This window comes from Papio anubis, chromosome 4, assembly GCF_008728515.1.
Source record: "Papio anubis isolate 15944 chromosome 4, Panubis1.0, whole genome shotgun sequence".
In the NCBI taxonomy this organism is placed as follows: Eukaryota; Metazoa; Chordata; class Mammalia; order Primates; family Cercopithecidae; genus Papio; species Papio anubis.
The window spans coordinates 65064501-65092084 of NC_044979.1; the positions used below are offsets into that span (position 1 = coordinate 65064501).

At 34.1% G+C, this 27584-nt stretch overlaps 1 long non-coding RNA gene across 1 annotated transcript; it reads left to right on the forward strand.

Moving 5' to 3' along the window:
• The first annotated feature begins 368 nt into the window (after positions 1-368).
• LOC108585100 lies at positions 369-25192 on the forward strand. Its single transcript, XR_004183445.1, has 3 exons — positions 369-441; positions 19376-19464; positions 25120-25192. It is a non-coding gene; the product is annotated as an uncharacterized LOC108585100 (long non-coding RNA).
• Positions 25193-27584: the final 2392 nt, after the last annotated feature.

The window sequence follows — 27584 nt, forward strand, 5'->3', positions numbered from 1 at the left end:
AAAACCCCCACATCATTAAACTATAATAAAAAAATAGATCAGTTACTGTAAACCAATCTGAGATATTTTTTTTCTTTCCCCCAAAAGTAGACGTTTACTTCCTTACACTCATTATAGTGCCTGGAAAGCAGGAAAGATTAACTGTATTCTTTATTCTTCCACTCTACTCCTGGAATACAGAGTGTCTGATACGCCTGTGTTTCAGAAGGCATCATGCTCTGTTTATGAGTTTTTATAGCCCGTTTCTCATCTTTTTTTTTTCTTTGTGAGCATTCAGCAATGGCCCTTGGAAAAGTTAGCAGTTGGATGCGTACTTACTCTTTACCATATGTTTGGGACTCCTAGAGAATGTAAGTTGCTACCCCAGCCCATAATTAAACTTGAAAAAAAAGTGTTAAAAGTCAGGCTGCTGATCACCTTTCTACACTCTGCTTCTATGAGGTAAGCTTATTTAGATTCCACATATAAGTGAAAATATGTAGAATTTATCTTCCTGTGCCCAGCTTATTTTTCTTGATATAATGTCCTCCAGAAACATTCATGTCATTGAAAATGATAAGATTTTCTTGTTTATGAAGGTTGTATAGTATTCTGGTGTGTGTGTGTGTGTGTGTGTGTGTGTGTGTTTATACTACATTTTTTTTTCCATTCACTCATTGATGGATACTTAGGCTGCTTTCATACTGTAGCCATCATGGTGAATAATACTGAAATGAACATGGGAATGCAGATATCTCTTTGATACACTGATTTCAGTTCCTTTGGATATATAACCAGTAGGGGAATTGCTGGATCATATAATTCTAAACACAGGTGGAGGAAGGGATTGGGAATGGAGACATGTTGATCTAAGGGTAAAACTAAGTTTTAGTTTGATTGGAGGTATACATTTTAATGGTTTATTGCACTGTTTGATGATCACAATAACAACAATGTATTGTTATGTTTTGCAGTTGCAAAAAGAATAGATTTTAGTGCTTTTGCCAGAAATAATAAGTTTGTGAGGTCATGGATATGTTAATTAGCTTGACTTAATCTTTCTACATTGTATGCACAGATCAAAACATCACATTATAACCAGTACATATACAAAATCTGTGTCAGCTTTTTAAAATCTGCTTTATTTACATCTGTATATGATGATTTCTCCTATATTTAGTTGACTATGAAGATGAAAAAATACAATTACATATTTTCTTAAAGAAATCCATATTTTGGATTTCAGGTAATTAGTTTATTTGTAGCCTAAGTTCTGATAGGTTTAAAATAATTCTGTTTGTAGATCTCTCAAATGTTGTCATTTTTAATGTTGGGGGTAATATTTCCCTCCATACTTCTGTACACTAATGGAAGTGGACATTTCAAACATACTTTTTAAAGGAGTTATCATACTTTGCAAATTATAGATTTATAAATATTAGAATATTTCTTTCACTAAAAACTTAAGATAATATAATATTTTAATGTAAAATATGGTGATCTCATGATCATGAATACATGATAGTTTAATATCATAAGAAAGTAAAATTTTATAAAAACACTAATTATGTAAAAATATTAAAAATGGCTCTTTCCTGAATAAAATTCTGCCACATGCTACAACTTGGATAAAACTTGAAGACATTTTAGATTACATAAGTTAGAAACAAAAGACACTTTTGTATGATTTCACTTATATGAGGTACCTATAGAAGTCAAATTCAGAGAGACCAAAAATAGAATAGTGGTTTCCATGGGAGAATTATTAAATGGGTACAGAATTTCAGTTTAAGTGAAAAATTCTAAAAATGAATAGTAGTGATGGTTGCACAATAATGTACATGTACTTAATGCTACTAAAATATTAATCTAAAATGGTTAAATGCTAAATGTTATGCTATATGTATTTTACATAATAAAAATAAGCTTTTTTCAAATATATATCAAACTCATTAACAAATGGCTGTTTCTAAGGGTGAGATTAGGAAAATACAAGAGGAATCCAGAGCATCTTACCCTAACAGAAAGTAATGATGTGCTAACAGAATTAAAAAGAAAACAAAAAAGAATGCCAAAAAGATGTAAGATCCTAGCTGAAAACATTCCCAATAGTGAAAGTAGGAACAATTTCTGTATCAAAGTCAATAACAGCATTTGATTATAACTCAAATATAATACATATGAGTCCATACAGATATAAATAAATGATTGAATAAATACATAAAATGGAGAAGAGAGAAACAATTCCTCCTTGCAGAATAACCCCTATTAACAAATATAGAAATAATGAAATAGAAAAACACCATTAGTACAACATAGTAATAATTGCTGGAGGCAAGATCCAGAGATTTATGGTAATATTCATGAGCAAAAGTTTAAGGACAAACAATATTTTCACATTCTCAAAATATGTCCCTTGATAAATTTTATAATTACAAATGGAAACAAAATAGCATTATCTTGGAGAACCCTGGCAGACATTGCAAAATTACCAATTTTTTCCCTCTGTAATAATGTAAATATTGTGTTACACCTGATCTGATGCACTGAGTAAGGCACATCATCTCTGTGGCATTCTCCCCCAAAATACTATACTCTATGACTATACTATGAATAGAAAAACACCACAAATTAAAAGATGGTCTACCAAATGCTTAACCAGTACTTTTCAAACTTGTCAAGATCAAGAAAGACAAGGAAAGACAGGATCTGTCTTAGACTGGGAGATAAAAAGATTAGTGATAATGAAGTGCAATGTGGGAAACCAAATTGGATTCTGAAACTGAAAAAGGATATTAGTGAAAATAATAGTGAAATATGAATAAATTATGTAGTTAATTTTTTAGTTTGGAGTATTAGGCTGTGGGAATGTAGGATATTAACTTTAGGATAAGCTACGTGAAGTATGAGGGAACTTTAAATGTTATTTTTGCAACTCTTCTGTTGAGTCTAAATTCTTTTAAAGTACAAAAGGTTTTTAAAAATGAATTTCATCCATTATTTAAGATAGGGCATTTTCAGGGCAACGATTTTCCTGTCTCTGTTTTGTGGATTATTTTAGATACTTGAAGTTAACCAAATAGTATTTGTCTAGTAGATACATACTCATTGGTTCTTCATTCATTCATTCATTTGTTCATCACTCAATTCATTTAAGAATATTTCAATATTAAATTTTCACTGAATTACCTCAGTTTTGCCACATACAAATAAATGTAAACAATGTAGATCATCTTATTTTTAGAAACTTTAACTGGTATTTCAATGTAATATTTAACACAGTTTTTATCACTTTATAGTCGTATAGACTATTATATTACATAATATATTTCTCTTTTAAATAAGGACTATATAGAAAATTAACATTAACATTTACCTATTAGTTTAATTCTTGTCTTTACTTCTGTTTGTTATTAATTTCATTATTGCTAATCTACCAAACCTTTATTAAGGTAATTATTAAATCATTATTTCCTTTTCTTATTTTTCACAAAATGCTCCAAAATAAAAACTCAAATAAGCAAAGGAACTCTTCAATAGAGTGACTAAAAAGAAATACTCTCTTGGCCCTTCTATTTGTGTTTAGTTACAAACATTTCCAAAAGAAAAGTATCTTTTCTAAACGTGAACCCAAAATCTACAACGAGGCTATTAAAAGTAAAATACTACTACTGTTTTTTCTCTACTAAATAAAATTAGACCTAATGCAGACATAACAGCAAAATCTTTTCATTCAGTTAATTTCATACCATGCCAGTCTCCTTTAATGAAGCTTTCAGTCACTAATCTAGTGTGTGTAAGCATCATTAATAAATATATGAAAATACTTCTTTGAGAATACAGAATCATCTGTTTATCTTGTGTACTCTGTATTGCTACAAAAGTTAATTTCTGACTTGAAATTTGTATTCCCAAGGGCTGTAAGACTACTATCGCTTTGCTTGACAAAGCAGCAAAAAACCTGACAGTTGTCAGAAAAAAATTTTAAAAGGTTTCAATAAATAAAAAGAAAAATAAATTTGTTTTTATCTCTCTCCAAGTTATCTCAGCTCTAAAATGTCCCAGAAAAGTGAATAGAAATGAAAGATTTCATTTTGAAAGATGCTACTAATTGATATTCTAATCATAGTAACTAATTCTCTAGAGCAGAGTTGAATTAAAACTTTAAAGTAGATGGCTTTTAAATTTGAGAATATTAATGGCAATTATTCTACTTTCTTTTTGGTCTCTGTCATGCTTTATGGTCCTGGAATCTTTGTACCTACTGTTGTCACCTCTGCAGTCCTGTGATACTCATGTATTACTTCGTGTAGACATTTGACTTGCGCTTTCTCTTCTCCCTCTTCTCCCCTTCTCCCTTTCTTCCATCTTTTTTTCCATCCATCTGTGAAATATTAGGCATTCCTTATGGCATTGAAAATAAAATAGTCAGAGCTCTAAGTCACACACAGGCTGTGTGGCTCATAATCCAGAAGATAAGAGAGACAGGAAATTGTTGGGAACAAGTCCCCCAAAATCTGGCCATAAACTGGCCCCCAAACTGGTCATAAACAAAATCTCTACAGCACTGTGACATACTCATGATGGCCATAACGCCCATGCTGGAAGGTTATGGGTTTACAGGAATGAGGGCAAGGAACACCTGGCCTACCCAGGGCGGAAAACCGCTTAAAGGCATTCTTAAGGCACAAATAATAGCATGAGCCATCTGTGCCTTAAGGACATGCTCCTGCTGCAGTTAACTAGCCCAATCTATTCCTTTAATTCTGCTCGTCCCATCATTTCCCATAAGGGATACTTTTAGTTAATTCAATATCTACAGAAACAACACTAATGACTGGCTTGCTGTTAATAAACACATGGGTAAATCTCTGTTCGGGGCTCTCAGCTCTGAAGGCTGTGAGACCCCTGATTTCCCAACTCACACCTCTATATTTCTGTGTGTGTGTCTTTAATTCCTCTAGTGCCACTGGGTTAGGGTCTCCCCGACTGAGCTGGTCTTGGAAGGAAATAACAGATATCTCTTGTATTTTATGATACATCTCCTTACCTTACCACAGACAGTAGCCTGTGCTGCAGTAGACAGTTCTAGTGAGACCAGACTCAGCTGGTGCTGACACTGTCTCAATTTATATACTGAGCTTCTTGTCACTCTTCTTCCCCAGTGCCTTCTTCAGTACGATTATAACTACATTGGCCTCTGTCAACATGCTTACCAAAAATTTGGGGAGATTGAGGCCCCTATAGGCAACTCTCAGACAGTAGAAGAAAGCAGCTGGTAGATAAATGGCTCAGCCTTTCATAGATCAGGCAAACAATTATTGGAGCCGTTTTTCCAAGAGCTGCTAGTAAAATTGAGCCTCCATAGTTCACAAATGTAAAAGAGGTACTAAAACCTGAAATAGAATTTTCTTTATTTAATGAATCACTCACTTTGTTCCATCACATCTCCTTGCTGGCTTAAATTCTCCCAAAAATATCTACACTCATATCCTTGTCTCAGGTTCTTCTGAAGGATCACAACTAAAAATATATATGTATTAAATAAATATATGATTATGAATCAGATTACCTTTGATGACTAATAATGAAGAGAGTTTTGCAACGGAGGAACAATTTTGGATCTTTTTTTTCCCTCAAAACTTGTTAGAGGCCCATTGTATTAACCGATGTAATGAATCTGTGACAAGTTTGTGATGGTTTGTACAAGCTTCTTAGTGGTGTTTATTGATATCAGTGAAGTTAATGATTTATACTTTGTAAGAATCCTGGGGAGTTCTGCCACTGATACACTCCACATAGCTAGAAATATGCCCATTTAACTAGCAGTATATAAGAAGCTCCAGCTGAGACTTCCATTTCGGGATCCTGGTTCCTCTGTGTTCTCGGCCCATGTTTGGTTGTGATCAGAAAGAGAAAGGGGATGGTTCCCTTCTTCCCAGCAGCCCCCACTGATGCGAGAGAGGCCCCATCTTGGGGATGCTGCTGTGAGAATACTGGGGCCACAATTGTGTTTATCTTGGCTTGTAACACTGGGATTCCATGCCAAAAGAGACAACCTGGTACTACCACCCTCCTCAGCTACTAAGCACGACTTTTAAAGTAAGAATGTCACTCAGGGAAAACACACCATTGTCCCTGCCCCCAAAACCAGAACCTGGATCCCAGATTTTGCCTTAGGACAAAAGCAGGTCATAGAATAAAACTCCAAATCTCTCTCCAAAGAAACTGACTTCCTTTACAACAGAATGTGAAAGAGTACAAGCTTAAAAGTGCTCTCAAAAACAGTGGAAGTTGTTATATAAAGCAATTTGAAGATGAGTGGGGGTCATTGGACATATAGACTAAGCTGTAGGACAGCTAGTTTGCTGGAAAGAAATGGGAAAAGAGATATCTTAAATTGCAAATATCTGGCCTCAGAATTTCTCCTTCAAAATTTCCCAAATCTTACTGGATTTGGCTGTGAAGCAATTTATGCCTGAGACATTGTTGAAAACAGAGCAATCAGCTGGCAATTAATTAAGCTGAAAATTGTGTCTGGTCAAGGAAAAAGAAAAGCAGCCAAAGAAACCCCAGTCAAAACCACTATCATTGTAGGTGACTATGGGCGTATCTAACATTACACCCCGAGGAGCACCAACAGAGACTTCACACTGTCAGAGGGATGAGATGAGGAAGAGAAATAGATTTTACTAAAGTAATTCAATCAGTCATTAAATAAGTAAACAAACAAATAATAATAACAATCTTTAGAGAGGCTAACACTTAAAGCTGCTACAGTATATTATCCAAAATACAAAGTTTCTAACAACAACAAGAAGAAAGATACATGCAAAGACACAACAAAATATGACCTATATATGGGGCGGGGGGAAGCAGGCCACAAAAATTGACTATGAGATCAAATGTCAGATTTAAGAGAAACAAATTTCAAAATAGCAATTATAAATATGCTTATAAAACTAAAGGAAACCATTTTTGTTTTGTTTTGTTTTAGTATAATAATTTAAGTTCTGGCATACACGTGCAGAAAGTGCAGGTTTCTTACGTAGGTATACATGTGCCCTGGCAGTTTGCTGCAGCCATCAACCCGTCATTTAAATAAATACAAGTTGGTGCTTGGTTCAGGTGCTCATGCCTTTAATCATAACACTTTGGTAGGCTGAGGAAGAAGGATTGCATGAGGCAAGGAGTTATAGACCAGCCTGGGCAACATAACAAGACCTTGTGTCAAAAAAAGTATCAAAAATGTTCTGGGCTTAGTGGCATGCACTTGTAGTCCTATCTTCTCAGGAGGCTGAGGTGGGAAGATTGCTTCAGCATAGGAGTTCAAGATTGCTGTGAGCTATGATTGTATTTTTGTGCCACAACACTCCAGCCTACGTGACAGAATTAGACTCTGTCTCTAAAATAAACAGAGAAAGAGGCTGGGTGCGGCAGCTCACGCCTGTAATCCCAGCACTTTAGGAGTCCAAGGTGGGCCGATCACGAGGTCAGGAGTTTGAGACCAGCCTGGCCAACATAGTGAAACCCCATCTCTACTAAAAACACAAAAATTAGCCAGGCCTGGTGGCATGCGCCTGTAGTCCCAGCTGGTCAGGAGTCTGAGGCAGAAGAATCGCTTGAACCTGGGAAGCAGAGGTTGCAGTGAGCACTGCACTGCACTGCAGTCTGGGTGACAGAGTGAGACTCCATCTCAAAAAACAAACAAACAAATAGACAACCAAAAACAGAGAAAGAAATGATGACAATTTTGCATCATAGTGAATATCAATTAAAAGATATAAATTATATTTCTTAAAAAAAAATTGGAAATTCTGGAGTTGGTAAGTACAACAACTGAAAGTAACATTTCCTTAGAGGAACTCACCAGTAGATTTAAACTGGCAGAAGAAATAGCAAGCTTAAAGCTGTATTGATAGAATTTGTGCAATCTGACAAATGGCGGGGAAAAAAAAGAAAATGAATTGAACATCACAGAAATATGGAATGCCGTTAATCATACTAAATATGTATAATGGGACTACAAGAAGGAAACGAAAGAAAATGTAGAAAAGATATTTGAAAAATAAAAGCCAGGTTCTATGGCTCACACCTGTTATCACACCACTTTAGGAGGCCAAAGCAGGAGGATTACTTGAGGCCAGGTGTTCAAGACCATCCTGAGCAACATAACAAGACCCACATGTACCCTAGAACGTAAAGTATAATAAAAATAAAAATTGGCCGGGCGCGGTGGCTCAAGCCTGTAATCCCAGCACTTTGGGAGGCCGAGACGGGTGGATCACGAGGTCAGGAGATCGAGACCATCCTGGCTAACACGGTGAAACCCCGTCTCTACTAAAAAACACAAAAAACTAGCCGGGAGAGGTGGCGGGCGCCTATAGTCCCAGCTGCTTGGGAGGCTGAGGCAGGAGAATGGCTTAAACCCAGGAGGCGAAGGTTTCAGTGAGCCAAGGTCGCGCCATTGCACTCCAGCCTGGGAGAAAAGAGCGAAATTCCATTTCAAAAAAAGAAAAAAGATAAACCTAAGCACTTAAAATTTTAGGAGTTTGATTCAAGAATCAGGCAGTGCCAGACGGCGGGTGGTTTGGAGCCCAAGGGGAAAGCTTGTATAAGGTGCACACCGAAGCAAGGCAAAGAAAGCATTTGAGGCCGGGCGCGGTGGCTCAAGCCTGTAATCCCAGCACTTTGGGAGGCCGAAACGGGCAGATTACGAGGTAAGGAGATCGAGACCATCCTGGCGAACACCGTGAAACCCCGTCTCTACTAAAAAATACAAAAAACTAGCCGGGCGCGGTGGCGGGCGCCTGTAGTCCCAGCTACTCAGGAGGCTGAGGCAGGAGAATGGCGTGAACCCGGGAGGTGGAGCTTGCAGTGAGCTGAGATCCGGCCACTGCACTCCAGCCTGGGTGGCAGAGCGAGACTCCGTCTCAAAAAAAAAATAAAATAAAATAAAAATAAAATTTAAAATAAAAAAAAAAAAAAAAAATAAGCTGGGCATGGTGGCATGTGCCTGTAATCCCAGCTACTTAGGAGGCTGAGGTGGGAGGATTGCTTGAGCCCTGGAGGTCGAGACTGCAGTGAGCTGTAATTGCACCACTGCACTCCAGCTTGGGTGACAGAGTGAGATCCTGTCTCAAAATAATGATAATAATAATAATAATGGCTAAAAAATGTTAATATACACATTCAGAAAACTCAATGATCTCCAAGTAGGATAAATACAGAGAGACCCACAAACAGTAAAAATACTGAAAGCTGAAGACAAGGAAAAATCTTGAAAGCAGTAAAAAAAAAAAAAAAAAAAAAAAAAAAAAAGGTTAATTATAAGGGAACCGATGTTAGGTTAACAGCTGTATTCTTATCAGAATCTATGGAGTTCTGAAGGCAGTGGGATAACATTCAAAGTGTTCAAATAACCAAAAATCCTACATTTGCAAGACTGACTTTTAAAAATGAAGGCAAAATGAAAAATAAGCAAAACCTGAGAAAATATGTTGCTAGCCTACCTGCATTATAAGGAATATTAAAGGAAGTATCTTAGGCTGAAAGCAAGTGACCTCAGACAGTAAGTCAAATCCACACTGGAAATAAAGAGCACTGAGAAAAGTAATTATGTCATTATAAAAGACACGAGAGAGGCATAGTTCTGGTTCTTTCTTCTTTAACTGACTTAAAACACAATTGTATAAAATAATACGTACATAATGTATTGTCGGGCCTAAAACATGCAAAAAAGTAATGTATTTACCAACAACAGCACAAAGAAAGTGGATGAGAAAAAAAGCTCATTGGGCAAAGGAAATGACTCCAAATAGTAACTGAAATCCACACCAACAAATGAAGAGAAAGAGAAATGATGAATAAGAAGACAAATAACTAAGTTACAGATACATACTATTTTTTTCTTCCTTCTATCAGCTTTTTAATTTTTTTATTTTTAATATTTTTTAATTTATTTTTTTATTTCCATACCTTTTGATGATACTCACCCAACACTTAGCCTAGCACCAGGTAGCTGAGGTAAAGATGAGAAATGTCAATGCCCTACTCCTCCCAGGAAAATAGCCCTCAGACTGGTAGCGAGAGGAAGAAGAAACCCTGTGTTTTCAGCTGCAGCAGTCTGGAGTGAGTCTCCACCTTACTGAGCTGGGAGAGGGGAGGAAGTATGTAGATTTTGGTTCAAATATTGCTAACATATGTATTTTTGAGTTTTAGTATATTTCCATGAATGTTTCTTCATTTGCTCTATACTGGAAAGGCTTTTTCCAGAGACTTTAAATTTTTGTTTTCAAAAATAATTGTTACCAGTTTCACTGAAAAGTTGATCTGCAAAACTCCTCATGCTCAGGCAAATTTCTCAATTATAGGTTAGGGATTCTTAATAGAAAGTGGGTACAAGAAGGGTGTATCGAAAGCCGCTATTCAGAAACACGGAGAGTCACTGGACTGATGCATGAACTTTGTCTATCAGTGGTAGTATGACATCTCCCATTAGTGTATTGGGATGGAAAAAAGGCAGAAAATTACTGCAGTTCTTTCCTACAGTTAGGAATTTCCTTAGAGGGAGAAATGGATATGCTATCTACACAGAAAATTCCCATAAATCCCAAGTAGGTAAATAATATAATTTTATAGTTAATTTAAAGTAATGTAAACAAGTTTACAAGAAAAAACAACCCCATGAAAAAGTGGGCAAAGGACATGAACAGACACTTCTCAAAAGAAGACATTCATTTGGCCAACAAATATGATTAAAAGCTCAACACCACTGATCATTAGAGAAGTGCAAATCAAAACTACAATGAAATGCCATCTCATGCCAGTCAGAATGACAAATATGAAAAAGTGAAGAAACAGCAGATGCTATGAGGATGTGGAGAAAAAGAAACACTTTTACACTGTTGGTATGAACATAAATTAGTTCAATGATTGTGGAAGACAGTGTGGCAATTTCTCAAAGATCTAGAACCATAAATACCATCTGATGCAGCAATCCCATCACTGGGTATATACCCAAAGGGATATATATCATTCTAGTATAAAGATACATGCATGCATATGTTCATTACAGCACTATTCACAATTGCAAAGACATTTAATAAACCGAAAGGCCCATCAGTGATAGACTGGATAAAGAAAATGTGGTACATATACACCATGGAATACTATGCAGCCATAAAATAGAACAAGGTCATGTCATTTGCAGGAACATGGATGGAGCTGGGAGCCATCAACCTCAGCAAACTAACCCAGGAACAGAAAAGCAAACTGCATGTTGTCACTTAAACGTGGGAGCTGAATGATGAGAACACATGGACACACTGCAGAAATAACACATACTGGGCCTGCTGGTTGGCGGTCAGGGAGGGAGAGCATCAGGAAGAATAGCTAATGGATGCTGGTCTTAATACCTAGGTGGTGGGTTTATCTGTGCAGCAAACTACCATGGCACAGGTTTACCTTGTAACAAACTTGCACATCCTGTGCATGTACCCTGGAACTTAAAAGTTGAAGGAAAAAAAAAAAAAAAGAAAGAAAACAAGACTTAAAAGCAAAAATAAATAAATAAAGTAATGTAGGAAATTAACAACAAAAAAAGAGAAACAATAAAGAGAAATAGTGTCCATTTTGACTCTTACAAAGGGAGAAAAATTTGAGTTTGTGTCTGTGATGGGAACATTGACTAAGGCACATACTTTTATTTTAATGCTGTTGCTATATTGTATCATTTGCCTAAAATAAACCACAGATTAGTGAGCACTGACATTTTGGGTGCTATAAGTCTTCTTTAACAATCAAACCCTGTATAACTCCTAATGTTATACAGAAAGAAATCTTCTTTCTCAGTGAGAGTAATACATTTTTTTTTATCATTGCTGTTAAGAACAAATTATTCAATGTGTTATAGCCTAAACATTAAAAAAGAAGTAGTATAATTTACCACATTAGAAAATTTAAAGAGAAAAATTGTAATTGTCTTAATAGGAGTGGAAAAGATAATAAAAATCAATATTTATCACTGAAAAAAATTCATCAAATAGAAACTGAAGAAAACTTTTTCACCCTGATAAAGATCCTCTATATAAAACCTACAGCTGATATCATACTTTATTTTGAAAGAATATGATAAGGAGCAAGGCAAGGATATTTGCTCTTAACTACTTATATTCAATATTCCAGCAGGGATTCTAGCCAGTGCAATAAGGTGAGGGGAAAAAGGCATCCAGATTGTAAGGAAGAAATAAAACTTATTTGACATGAGAAAATCATATGGTCATCTATGTAGACAATTTAATGGAATATAAAATAAGACACTAGAATTATTAATGAGTTTAGGGAGCATGTAGTTTACAGAATAATTTACAAAAATTTTTTGTATTCCACATACTTATCAATGACTAACCAAAAGTTGAAATAATAATAGTGATTTATTATAGCATAAAATATAACATATGAATAAATCTGACAAAATATATGTAAAATCGTATAGTAAAAGTTGGGTAATATCGTTAAAACAACCTTAATGAAAGGAGAGATATACTCTGTATATGGGTTGAAAATATATATATATTTAAGAAGTCAGTTTTCTACAAATTCAACACTACGTGTCATATAATCTTAAAGTCCAAGCAGATTTTTCTCCCATAGAGTTTAACAGGACTGTTTTAAAATTAAAATAGAAATGTAAAGGAGTCAGACTGACCAAAAATCTGCAAAACCATGATAAACACAACTTAGTTTTATGACTCATTATAAAGCTACAATTATCAAGAAAGTGTGGAACTGGAGACAAGACAGATGAACAGATTGATAAGACAAAATAAAGAATCTAGGATTAGACATGTATATTGATAACTGATTTTAGGCAGACGTGCAAAGTATACTCAGGAGGGAACAAATAGTCTTTTCAACAGATGGGACTGAAAAAAATATACCCTTATATTAAAAATTAACTTGGATAAATATATTGAATCATATATGAAAATAATTCAAATTGGATCAGACATATAAGTGTAAATCCTAAAATTATGAAACTTCTAGAAGAAATAATAGGAGATAATATTTGTGACACAGGATTAGGCAAAAGTTTCTTAGATATAATAACAAAAGCATTTTGCATACAAAATATTTTGATAAATTAGACATCATTAAAATAAAAAGTTTATGCTCTTTAGAAGACACTATCAAGAATATTAATATAAAAAATAACATTTTTGGCAAATCACATAGCTGATAAAGGATTTTTGTAAAAAAGGCTTGAACAGACATTTCAAAGAAGATTTCAATTAAATATATGAAAAGATGCTCAAATTCATTAATCAGTAAGGAAACATAAATCACAACCCCAAAAAGATACCACTGTATTCTTACTGAAATGGCTGAAACAAAAATGAAACCGAGGACAGGCATGGTGACTCACACCTATAATCCTAGATTTTTGGGAAGTTAAGACAAGAGGATCACTTGAGTCCAGGAGTTTAAGACCAGCATGGGTAACATAGAGAAACCCCATTATTACAAAAAAAAATTTAAAAAATAGCTGCGCATGGTGGCAGGTACCTGTAGTCCCAGCCATTCAAGAGACTAAGGCAGAGGGATTTCTTGAGCCCAGGAGTTCAAGGTTTTAGTGAGCTATGATTACACCACTGCACTCCAGCCTGGGCAACAAAGTAAGTCCCTGTCTCGAAATAAAATAAATCAAAAAGGAAAAAGAAAAATTAACTGATTATACCAAGTGTTGGCAAGGATGTGGAAGAACTGATGGAATTTCTATGTAAACAATGTAAAATGGTACATCCATTTTGGAAAACCATTTGGTAATTTTCTAAAAATGTTAGGTGTCAACTTTCCATATGATGAAGATATTGTACTCCTAGGTATTTATTTGTCTAGGAGAAATACAATCTTATCAATCTTATGTATCTGTTCATACAAAGACCTCTACATAAATGTTCTTAGTGACTTTATTTGTAAACTTGCTAGGAACGAGAGATTGGAAACAACCCAACTATTTATTAGTAGGTAAATGGATAAACAAACTGTGGTATATTCACGCAATGAAATATTACTCAGCAATAAAAACATGTAATATTGATATATATGTAAATGAGTCTTAAAATAATGTTGCTGAGTGAAAGAAACTAGGCAAAAAAACATACTGAATAATTCTATTTGCATAAAATGAGACTGTGTTAAGTAAACTTTTGTGACAGAAAGCAGATATTTTACATGTAAGTCTATGATATACTGCTACAACTTAATTTTAGGAAGCAAATTATCCTTTCAAACAGTTAAATATTAGAAAAATATAATTTCATTTTTAGCATTTCTAGAGTGTCACAATCTTTGTCCAAATCCAAGATTCTGTCTGGCATTATGTTCCTTTAGTCTATGAAGTTTTCTTTCACATTATTTTTAGTACAAGTCTGTAAGTAATAGATTCTCTAGCTTTTGTCTCTCTGAAGAATCTGTACTTCACTTTCAGTTTTGAAAGATGTTTTCCCTGGGTATAATATTCAGCATTTAATGATTTTTCCTTCATTATTTGACGGATGACAGTCCAATGACTTCTGGCTTGCATTCTCTCTCGTAATGAATCTTCTGTACAGCACAACTTTATGCTTCTATAGATAATGCAGCTTTTTAATATGCTTTTCTTAGACATTTTCTTTTTATGTTTGGCTGGATCAGTTTGTCTTTGATATATCTGGGTGTATGTGTTTGAATCTCTGTGTTTTTACATGTGTGCATGTGATTTTTTTGTTTTCCGTTTTGGTTTCACTCTGCTTTTTGGATATGTCATTTAACTTCTTTAATTGTTTTGTTTTTAATTTCCACACTTTAAAATTTGTAAATTCTCTATTGTCTTCCTTCTGGAGTTCCAATTACACCTTAAATTGTTTTTCTCCGAGTCTGTTTCTATTGTTTTTGTTTGTTGTTGTTGTTGTTTTTAAGTGTTTTGTTTTCCTACTTCTTCCTCTTCCTTTGGTATAATGTAATTTTTATCGAATTCTACAAATTCTATGGATCATACATCTATGGAATACTGAATCAATAAAGTCATAGCTGACTCATGTTTGTGTTGTGCTGTTTCTCTGGTTGCTTTCAGGGAAACAAATTCTTCAAATTCCCTTAAAAATTCCTTGCATATAGAAAAAGTGTGAGTGCACAAAACCTTCATTAAAAACCTAATATTGGTTACCTAAAGCTGAGAGATGCAAAGAAGTGCATGAAATATTTGGCCAATGTTATTATCCATGTCCCACAAAAAAAATCCTATTAAAGGGAATAATGTGTCCTTATTATTATCTTTTCAATTATCCTTATTATTTTTCAATTCACTTATGATGATGCATGAATTTTGTGCTTAGCTACTGGACTGACCAGAGAGAATGGACTTATCTGTACAGCTGGAACAAAAGGATCAGGTATTAATTCTGTATCATGGCAAATAATATCAAAAGGGAATAAAAAACACACTATGGGCTATTACATATACCTTTCCAAGCAGAATACGAAAATGAAGTGAAATTAAAGTAATGTACCTAGGTAAAAGTTTAATATGGAACAAAACAAAACAACTACATGTTTTTTATGTGGTTCTTGATATTAGGTAAAAGTGATTTCACAGTTGGTACTGAAGTGGCAGAAACATATTGAAGGTTAAACATATTCAATGGGGACTTGAAACAAATGTGTGCCCAGGATGTGCTTAGGATATTATTTAAGCCTTCCAAGTAGTAGCAATTGTTGTATTTTTTAGGTTTTAGTATTACTCTGTTCGAACAGGATGATGAGGGAATTGGCTTTGTATTTCAGAAGTGATCACTTAAGTGCAACTTCTATTCTTGCTTATTCTGGTCTTTCAGAAAATCAAAACCCAAAACCAACCAAATCAAAAAAAGAAACAAAGAAACACATACACACACAAACATTCTTTTAACTAACTTTAATATTTTAGGCTGTAATTTTATTCTATGTATTTATCTCCTTCACAGGAGACTACTGTAGTAATTATGTTGAGGTTTTGCTTTTGATAAAAACACCACAGATTATAGATGAAATTTCATATACATTACAAAATTATTTTGGCATTGTTTGTTTGTTTGCTTATTTTTGAGATGGAGTCTTGCTCTGTCACCCACGCTGGAGTGCAGTGGCGCGATCTTGGCTCACTGCAACTTCTGCCTCCCAGGTTCAAGTGATTCTCCTGCCTGGCCTCTCGAGTAGCTGGGACTATAGGAGCCCACCATCACGTCCAGCTAACTTTTGTATTTTTAGTAAAGACGGGGTTTCACCATATTGGCCATGCTGGTCTTGAACTCCTGACCTTGTGATCCACCCACCTCGGCCTCTGAAAGTGCTGAGATTAAAGGCGTGAGCCACCACACCCTGCCTATTTTGGTATTGTACACTTTTTATTGTGATTTAATTTAGGTACGATAGAATAAACTTATTTATGTGTAATGTTTGATGAATATTGACAAATATTTGTACCCATGTAATCAACATCCCAAACAAGATACAGATATCCCTAACACCCAGACAGTTCCTTAATGCCTCTTTCTAGTCAAAATTTATCCTCAGAAGCATATACAATTCTTATGTTTATTATTATAGAGCATTTGGTCTATTTTGAACTATGTATACATGAGATCTCACGTTGTGTAATTTTTTTGTGTGTTTGGCTTCTGTAGCTCAATAAGAGAGTCTCTAAGATTTGTCCCTGCTGTTGCATAGATTGGTAGCTCATTAAATTTTATTTTATAGATACATCACAATTTGTTTATCCATTCACCAGTGGATATTTAGATATTTTTAGTTTTATGCAACTATGATTAAAACTTCAATGAATATTTTTATATGAGTCATTTTGTGGGACTATGTGCTTATTTCTCTTGGACAAGTACACAAGAATTGAATTTCTTGGTCAAAGAATAGCTTTATATTTAATTTTATAAGAAACTGGCAGTTTTCCATAAGTATCTACACAACTTTAAACACTTGCCTGCATTTTTTAACAGTTCTAGTCACTGTACGCCTTAATCAGTATATTTACTTTCACTTTTTAGTCATAGTATTAGTTGTAGAATGATTTTTTTTGTGGCTTTAATTTTCACTTTTCTGATGTGTAACAATCTTGGCAAATTTTTATATCCTATGGGTTAGGTGTTTATGTTATTTTGTAAAGTATTAATCAAAGTTTTGTATATATTTTAGGTTGTCTTATTATTATGCAATATTAAAAGATTTTCCATATTTTGACCAAAATATATGTGTTTATATTAGTTATTTTTAAAAAACATAATTTATAGAGCAGTTTTAGATTTACAGAAAAATTGAGAACATAGTACAGAAAATTCTCATGTATCTGGCACTCAGTATCCCCTGTTATTAACATCTTGCATTCATATGGTACGTTTGTTATAATTAATGAATTAATATCTACACATTATTGGTAAGTAAGTTGATAATTAAATTATATTCCTTTAGTTTTTATGTAACATGCTTTTCTGTTGCAACATTTACAGGCTACAACATTACATTTCATTGTCATATGTCCTTAGGCTATTTTTGGTTGTGACTTTATTTTTTTTTTAATTCAACAGATAATATTATATGTATTTAACATGTACAACTTTGATGTATTGAGGTACAGATACATTGTGGAATGGTTACCTCTAGTTAATAACAAATGCATTACTTCACACAGTTATCATTTTTGTAGTGCCAGCACTCAACATCCACTCTTTCTGCATTTTTCCAGAAAACAAAATTCATAATTACCTATAGTTACCCCACTGCACAACAGATCTCTTGAGTTTATTCCTCCTATCAAACTGTAATTATGTGTCTTTTGACCAACCTCTCCCCATCCCACCCCTTCCAATCCCTGCCCCATGCCAGCCTCTGGTAACTATTATTCTACTCTCTACTTCTATGATTTCACAAAATGGGGGAGATCATGCAAAATCTGTCTATCTGTGTCTGCCTTACTCAGTTAACATGACTAGGTACATATCCAAAGGAAATCAATAAGTATGTCAAAGGGATATCTGTTCTCCCCTGTTTATTGCAGCACTATTACTGATAGCCAATATATGGAATTGACTTCAATGCTCATCAATGGATGAATGGATAAGAAAGTGAGGTATGTATACACAATGGAATACATTTCAGCCATAAAAAATAATAAAATCTGTCATTTGTGACAGCATGGACGGACCTGCAGCCTTTCTTATTTTTTGTGGCAATGGAAGTTGTGAGGAGTACTAGCCAGGTACCTTGTAGGTTGCCCTTCTATTGAAATGTGTTTGATATTTTTCTCCTAATTAACTGGGGTTATAGATTTTAGGAAGACCACAGAGGTAAAAATGCAATTTTTCTTGCATAATATCAAGAGTAAATATTGACAATAATTTATCACTTTTGGTGTTGATCTTGATCACCTCTTTGAGGTAATGTTTATGAGGTTTCTCCACTGTAAAGCTACTCTATTTTTTGCCCCTTCCAATACCGTACTTGAACAGTTCCAGCTTTTGCATTTGGGAGCTCTTCCAGTTGATTTCTGTTTCCCTTTAATATAGCCCCATCTATGTGACCTCTGTTTTCATGTTTGTTTGTTTGTTTTGCTTTGTTCTTCTTAGCATTTCCCCACTTTCTGTTATTATAATACCTTCCAGGCTCATATCGTATAGTTTTTGAAGGAGCCTTGATTCTCTTTTTTTTACTGTAGAATCGTATTCAAAGGCAAGATCTGAGTGTTAGGTAGATATTGTTCCTGGGCTGTCATTTCTTTTAGGCCCCATGACAGAGCAAGAAAATATATGTGTATACGAAACAATGTATACATCACACATATTTATAATATTTCATTATGTGTGACCCTGTAACTACATAACGTTAAATATGAATACATAATCATGTCTTCAGCTTCAATCCACTGACATAGATCATTATAGTCTCATTTTCTTGCTTATGTATAACCCTCGAGAGAAGAGAACCGGTTCTCACAATCCACATATATATATATATTTTTAATTCAAGTATACATGTATAGCAGCACAATTACTAACCCAAAGCCACATAACCCATTGAAACATTTTCTAAATTAGACTATACTGTGTTTGTGCAGTTCCTTTCATCTTACATCTTACAAATTCTACTAATTTTCCAAATGATTTAGGTCAGCACAGTTTCCTTCTAACTCCTTAAGTGAAATTGTTTCAAACATTGTATAATAGTGATAGATTTCTTATCACAGTCAGGATTCCTTTCTGAGATGCCCCAACCTTCCAATCTGAAAATTTGCGTAAACTAAGATTTACTCTTTTTGCTTTAATGTTCTGAAGGTTTTAACAAATGCGTCATTTTATAACTACTGATACAGGATATTTCCCTGACCCCTTTGCGGAACTTGTGACACGGGTGCCTCGTTCACTCAGCCCACCGCTCTAAACTCCTCGCAAGAGGAAACAGGTGAGCGAACAAGTGCGGGAACTGGAATGAAGAAGCACTGGAACTGCCTGACAGCGTTTGTGCGGGAGGGATCAAACTCCACTCACTAGGACCTGCTGAGTTCTACCCTTTGCAGGAGGGAGTGCACAGGTGAGTGGGTGCAGGAACGGTCAGATTTTTTAGCCGCCACAGGAGCAAACTCCATGCAGGTCCCAAGGCAGCATCCAGGCAGGGGTGTCTGTGACCCCCAAAGCCCCAGAGGGCATGTTAAAGTGCTCTTTTAGCTCTGCCATCCACGGATGGCTTACGTGTTAACAGCTCAATGGGCACTTTGCCTTTTCACGTGAGGCATCTGCCTTCCACCAGCGAGGGCGCAGGGCCAGTGTGACAGTCTTTTGTATCCACATTTGTGGCACCTAAGCTCTTGTCCAGCATCAAGGAAAAATGAGGTTGCATGAACGAATTGATGGATGGTAAATTCGGGGGATTTCATTGCCAATGAATTACACAGTGTAGTCTAATTTAGAAAATGTTTCAACGGGTTATGTGGCTTTTGGTTAGTAATTGTGCTACTATACATGTATACATGTATACTGGAATTAAATCGTTTCATCTCACTAAGTGTCCTCTGTGCTTCACAGACACAACCTTCAAACTCTACCCCACTACCCAACTCCTGACAACCGCTGATCTATTTTTTCTCTATATATTTCCATTTTCCCAAATGTTACATAACATGTATCATATGGTATGTAGCCTTTTCAGATTGTATTTTATTCAGAAATATGCATTAAAGTTTCTTCATATTTTTTCACAGATTGACACTTCATTTTACAATCTCTGAATAATGTTATGTGATTTTTGTAGTTAGATTATCCACGTACCTATCAAAGGACACCCTTGTTGCTTCTAGTTTGGGGACAAGGATAAATAAAACTGCTATAAATATGTGTGTGTGGATTCCTGAATTGACATACATTTTAAAACCAGTTAAATAAATAGGAATGTGATTATTGAATTGTATGGTAAGATTATATTTAGTTTTGTAAAAAATTACTATGTGAGTTAATGCATATAACTATTAGGTAGATTTAGTCATTTCACAATGTATATATATTTTCAACCAATATGCTGTATACAGCATATACATACAATCTTTTCTGTCAATTAAAAAATAAATTAAAAAAAAAAGAAATTGCCAAACTGTTTTCCAAAGTGACTGTACATCCTCGCTAGCAATGAACGAATGTCTCGAATGTCTTTGTTGGTCTTCATCCTCACCAGAATTTGGTTTTGTAAGGTTTTGTGGTGTTAGTAATTGCAATTGTTTAGCCATTGTTGTACCCTTTCAATAGATTTGCAGTAGTTTCTCATTTTTTAAAAATAGGCTATTCCCTAATAATAAATGAGGCAGAGCATCTTCTTGTATGCTTACTTGCCCTCTGTATATCTTCCTTAGTGAGGTGTCTTTTCCAATAGCTTACTCATCATTTTAAATGGTTGCTTTCTTATTGCTGAGCTTTACATTTTCTTTGTATATTTTTGGATACAGGTCTTTTATCAGATATGTGTTTTGCAAATATTTTCTCCCCATTGTGGCTTGTCAATCTTCTAACAATGTCTATTGTGGAAATCTGATTTTTCCAGCATCATTTCTGGAAAACTCTATTTTTTTTCTCCACGGAAACCTTTGCTCCTCTGTCAAAAATCAGGTGTCCACATGTGTTTGAGTCTTCTTCTGGGCTCTGTATTTTGTTTCATTTATTAATATTCCCATTTTTTACAACCCTATGCTCTCTTGTTTCTTGTAGGTTTACAGTAAATCTTAAGATGTGCACTGCTAGTTCTGTTTATCTGTATGTCTATTCTTTTGCTAATACCACACTCTTTAATACTGTAGGCTCTTGAAATCTGGTAATATCAATCCTCCAACTCTGTTTTTCATCAGTATTATGTTGGAAATTCTAGGACTTGTGGCTCTCTATATAAACTAAAATCAGTTTATCAATATTTATAAAGCCACTTGTGGAGCTTTACATTGAGATTGCCTTGAATCTATAAATCAATCTGGGAATACTTTACATCATAATATTGATGATTATTTCAATCTATGAACAGGAGATATCTCTGCATTTGTTCTTAAAGTTTCTTGAGGGTCACTTTTAGACCAATGTGTTATTTAGAAGTGTGCTACTTAAATTCCAGTTTTTTCGGGATAGGATTTTTCTTCCTCATTTCCATGATTTACTTCTATTTTAATTACAATGTGGTCCTGAACTTACTTTACAAGATGCTTATAATTTAAGTATATTGAGGTTTATTTTATGGCCCAGAATGTGACCTGTCTTGGTGAAAGTTTCATTTGTGCTTAAGAAGAATGTGTATTCTGCTATAGTTGGATGGAGTATTCAGTAAATGTCAATTAGATCAAGTTATTTCACAAGAGCCAAGAATTTTAACTTTCCAGGCTTCAATGTTATTTTTTAATGTATAGAGCAATAGCATTGATCTTTACAGATTTAAGAAATATGTTTTATAGTTAGTTTTCTATAACATATGTTTCTATTTAATGGCATTAGAAAAAGAGCAGGGAAAGAATTTTCAAATGTAGATACAACATAGTCATTTCAATATACTGCATCTTGATAATTTTAATATTAACATGTATCACTAGGACGCATAAAACATTTAAAAACACATGTCCAACTAAAAAAAAAAAAAAAAACACCTGTGTTTAACCTGGATGAAGAGAAAAGATAAAAGACACTTGGATTTATGTAAGTGTCATATCCATACTGATTGGAAAATTGTAGAGAACCCTCTTATTCCTTAGAAAGTTGGTTAAAGATTAGCTCAGCAGTTGAGGGTAACTCAGAGTCTTCTAACTCTGAAATGGTTAGTCCAGGTAAGTTCTTGATCATGACACAATTTTTTTTTAAAGTAAATGAATATAATCTGAATTCACATCTGTTATTCCATCAATCTCTTAATAACAACACAATAAAGTTATCCTAATATATGAACATTTCTTGAACTACTAAATATGCCCCTGCATAAATTTGTAACTCTTATGATGATCATTTGAGTATATATTAATTTATTAAATACAGTCTCTTGTTTGCTATTTTGAATGCCATTTGTGCTGTCCTTAATTATCTGAAAGTCAATAATGTTAAAACACATATTTTCAACTGATGGTGTTCTGTATTTGTGGCCGACACTGAAAAGGAGACTGAAAAAACTTTTACACTTTCATATACCTGATTTTGAAGCACATTCTCTTTTCTGTATTCTACCTTAAAGCCACACAAAGCTTTTCTTTTTTCATTTTTAGCACTTATATTTTAGTTGGTCTTGAAAATTTTCCTTTCATACTCATAATAATCACTAATTTTTTAACTAATGTAAACCTATTGTTTTGAAATGAAAAAAATGAAGGTTTATCATACTTGAAACTCTTAAAAGTATATTGTAAAATCAAGTATATATATGTATGTGTATATATACACATACATATATATAATGAATCTTAATTCAAACAAGAAATTCACGCCATTAGAATTTTATGTTATTATGTTCTTAAAGTTTCTTCCTTTAGCTTGAACCACACAGGAATAAAGTTGTCAAAGACTTCACAAAATGTTTGAACACCTCTTCTTTCTTTCATATAGCACTTAGCATTGATTCATGTTTTAGCTCTGACAGAAGTGTGGCCCAAACTATAATCTCAGTAAATACTGCTGTTTTGTAAATAGACTAAAATTTGAAGACATAAAATATATTTTTAGAAATTATCCAGCTATTATGGCAGAGCCACGGTTTAATTCAAATTTCTTCTTTTTTATCTCATATCAGTGCATTATTCTCCATTTCATTAAATCCTGGTTTGTTTAATTGATTAAACATTCTGGGGAGGTGAGAGGATGTATTTACTGCCTTTGCTTGCAAGTATAATATTTAAGTCTGACAAATAATGGCTAGTAAATATCTGTTGTGGTTATGGGTGCTGTTATTACTTCAATTTACCCTTCAGACAACGTTGTGATTTAGGCAGAGATGCTATATTTTTCAAAATTTACACATTAGCACTTTTTTTTTTTTTTTTTTTTTTTTTTTTCGGAGTCTCGCTCTGTCGCCCAGGCTGGAATGCAGTGGCCGGATCTCAGCTCACTGCAAGCTCCACCTCCCGGGTTTACGCCATTCTCCTGCCTCAGCCTCCCGAGTAGCTGGGACTACAGGCGCCCGCCACCTCGCCCGGCTAAGTTTTCGTATTTTTTAGTAGAGACGGGGTTTCACCGTGTCAGCCAGGATGGTCTCGATCTCCTGACCTCGTGATCCGCAGATCTTTGTTGAAACAGACCCAAAATTCAGGCCTATGATTTCAAAAAATCAAACATTTTCTCCTGAAACATATGTTACCATAATAATAATATTTGATTTCTTCTCTTTCATTTTGGAAATGCCCACCACATTGATAACCTGAAAAAGAAATGATCACACCCCTAGAGTTCAGTGCTATAACAGAAAAAAAAAAACTGAAAGTAAAAGTAGAATATTTGGAATATCAAAAATGATAAATATTATTCACATAAGAAGTTGTTTAGCATTTTCCTTATTTTTTAGAAAAATTAGAATCAGATATCAAAAAATAAGAATTATCTATCTTTTTGAGCCTGTTTGATGATGTGCTGACTTTCAGCATTTCTTAAGCCTCCAATCAGAATATTTTCCAACTGAGATTAAATGTTTTCCTGATATCTGGCTTCTAATTTTAATTGTCTGTTTTTCTCCATGAAATATCTTACCATAACAAGAAATATTTTTTCTGATTAAAAAATGATTACTTGTAGTACTTAGAAGAAACCAAAAATATAACAAAATATTTCTTTTATATTTAAAGTACAGTTACAAATTATAATGTTGGCAAAAGTAGCAATAATAAGTGTAGCAGAATTAGCATGAGTGACCACATAATAGCATAGTAGTAGTTTAGATAGAGAGAACATTGAACAAACACCACAAAGCCTATATTCTAGTCTATTCTGCTGTCAGTATTTAGTAATGTACTCTTGGTCAAGTTCTTTTTTTAAAAAAAAAAAAAAAAAAAAAAAACACCCTTTTATGCCTTTTTTAAATGAGATGATTGGCTTGACCCCTCCATCTCTTTCCAACTCTAATATGCTGAATCTACTATCTGGACATTGAGATTTAGAGTGAAGGTGTTGTCAAATTCAATTCCTTACAAACTGAGGGCTAACAAACTTTGATAGGGAAGTTGGGATATATAACAGCTTTAAATGTGATCCAGAATGATATCTGCTTTCATCAATTGTAATGAACTTAAGGAGAGACAATAAGCCAATAAAAGGAGATTAGAAAAACATTGAGCTGTATGAATTTGAAAGTTATAAGGAAGACAAAGCATTTCCTATAATATTTTTCTTTGAATTTCTGAAGACATTCAATTATAGGAACTTAACAAATGTTTAATGAATGAAAGGATAAAAGTGACTGCCTATTTGAAACAATGAATATAATTAAATTCCGAGTGTTGGGTTAATTGAATTTTCTTGAGCTACTAAAAAGAATCTGAATCCAGGAAATCAGAGGTCCAGTTCAAATTTAACTCATGTTTAGTTCATAAGGCATTTACTAACTCAAGTCACTTTCTTCCAGAAGCTTTTTTTTCAGAAGTAAAGGATGAACACAGCAGCCCTGAATGTGGAATATATCTATGCCAGAAATCAGGGGGAAAAAAATGAAAGGATATTGTAGAATGAATTACCTATAACTGTGACTTCAGCCTCATTTGAGAAGAAGAAGATGCACAACAGAAGCTTACTTTAACATATAAAATATTTAACATAGAAACTGATACTTAAGGCTGAACAATTCACCAGAACACACTGGTATGTATGAAAGAGACAAGTCTATAGACTGGTAACTGAGACTGAAAATTGAGAGAAATTAAAGGGATCAAATATATTTCTTTTTGGGTAATTTTAAATAAACTCCCTCAGTTGTCTTTACTTTTCATTTCCATAAAGATTTTTACTATAAATCTTACTGCTCTAGACATGGTACAATCAATGGCACAAAATTTAAATAATTGTTTTTTATTGTTAAATCACAGAGACTTTTAAATCTAAAGTCATCAAAAATTGGCTTCAACAAAGGTTAAAGAACAGACTAACTTTCAGAGAATTTCTGAAAAATATGTATGTTCTTGATTTTATAAATGCATGTAGGTTAAAACCTAAAATACATCCTAGGAAACAGCTATTCATTGGAACCTATAATTTGAGTTTATATGCATTTCCTGAGGACTATTCGTGATTGATTGTATGAAATAATGAATGTAAAAATAATTGTGTACTTTTTCTCAGAAGCAAAAATCATATTTTTAATAAAGGTTCAAATAATCTCTACTCATAAAAATCAATGGTTGAGTTTGAAAATATATTAGTCACTTGCTTTTTCTTGTCTGCTTCCTCATGAGGTTCTTTGAGGAAAACAAAAACATACAATTAAAATTTACAGTATTAATCAGGGATCTTAGTTACAAATAGCATATTTGGTTGCAAATAGCACAGTTTACATAATCTCTAGGTGGGCCAGAAACAAGGCTTGAAGGCCACACAATTGGGGACCATGCGCCATGACATAGGGTAGAGTTGGTTGGAGGAAACACTGCTGCTCCTCTCAATGGGCTCAGAATCTACAGATAAGGGGCAGTGGATGCCAGCATCCTCACTTCTTCAGTGTCTGCTTTTGGAAGCTGCATGTCACTGGCATGGATTTGACATTGGGTCTGAACTTTTGTCACTAATTTCTGATTCAGTTTAGTGAATGTGGTTTCCAGATGGTAGGTAACATAACTGTGTCCACGGTATACCAAATCATCTGGCTTCAAAGTATGGGGGTCATAATAGCATGTTCAAAGGCATAACACTTACTCCACTAGCACCAGCAGGCGATTTGGTGATGTCTCCACTTTAAATTAGAATAAATTCAAATTATGCAAGTTAATGAGTCACACAGCTTTACAATCTGCAAGCTGTAGGCAAGTTAGAATGTAGCATCTAAGGTCTTTGGGGAGAGAGAGTTGCGAGTGAGTCAGATGTTGTTAGACACATCTTTAGGGATGCGAGCTTAAAGAAAATTAATACTCTATCTCACATCAAGTCAGTCAAGCTTCATTCTTCATTGTATCTATGCAACTCACTATTATTTTTGTCAAGAACAAATAAGATAAACTAATAAGAAAAAGAGATTCTGTAGTGGATTTTTAAATTCCTTCCTTCTTTATATTCAAAATTTACAATAAAAATATTTCAGAAAATAATGGTAGTTAATGCTCATGAATCATTTACTATATGCAATACTTACTATTCATTTACTCTATGCTAGCTACTGTTCTAAATATTTTATACATAATAACCCAAACTTCACAAATAATGAAATACTGAAATTTTTTTGTTCCATTTTACATATAAGAGAAATAAATCACGGCAAGTTTAAACAAATGGCCTATGGCAACACAGCTAGAAAGTGGCAGAATTGAGATTTGAACGTATGCAGTCTGACCACCTTGTCTGTTTTCTTCAACACCATTCTACACAGCATAAATTAGACCCTGGAGTAGGGACCCTAAACGCAAATAGAACACCAATGCTGGCTGCCTAATTTAGAAAAAGTTATACTAATAAACTATCATACAATACTTAATTACTAGAGTGACTACAAATCCATCTTTGCCTGAGACAATTCTGGGTTATTCCTCATGCCCTATTATTATAATGAATAGTGACCCTTTTATTCTTGAAACGTCCTGCTTTCAAAAATAAATGACAAAATCATTTGATGAAAAAATGTATATGTGATTTTAGAATACAGATTTCTATTTTAGAGTATCAAAAAACAGAATTGTAAATGTTGAAATGAAGGCTATTGAAGACCTTCTTTTTCTTATTCTTTGGAGGAGAGTCAGCTATTGTACTTAACATGTCATCAAAGTATAATAAATTAGATATATAAAATATTTCTGTGCACATACAAGTAGATTATTCACACATACTGTTGATTAAATTGGTTCATGCTATTTCTTCCACATATTTTACATAATAGAAAAACAATCATGG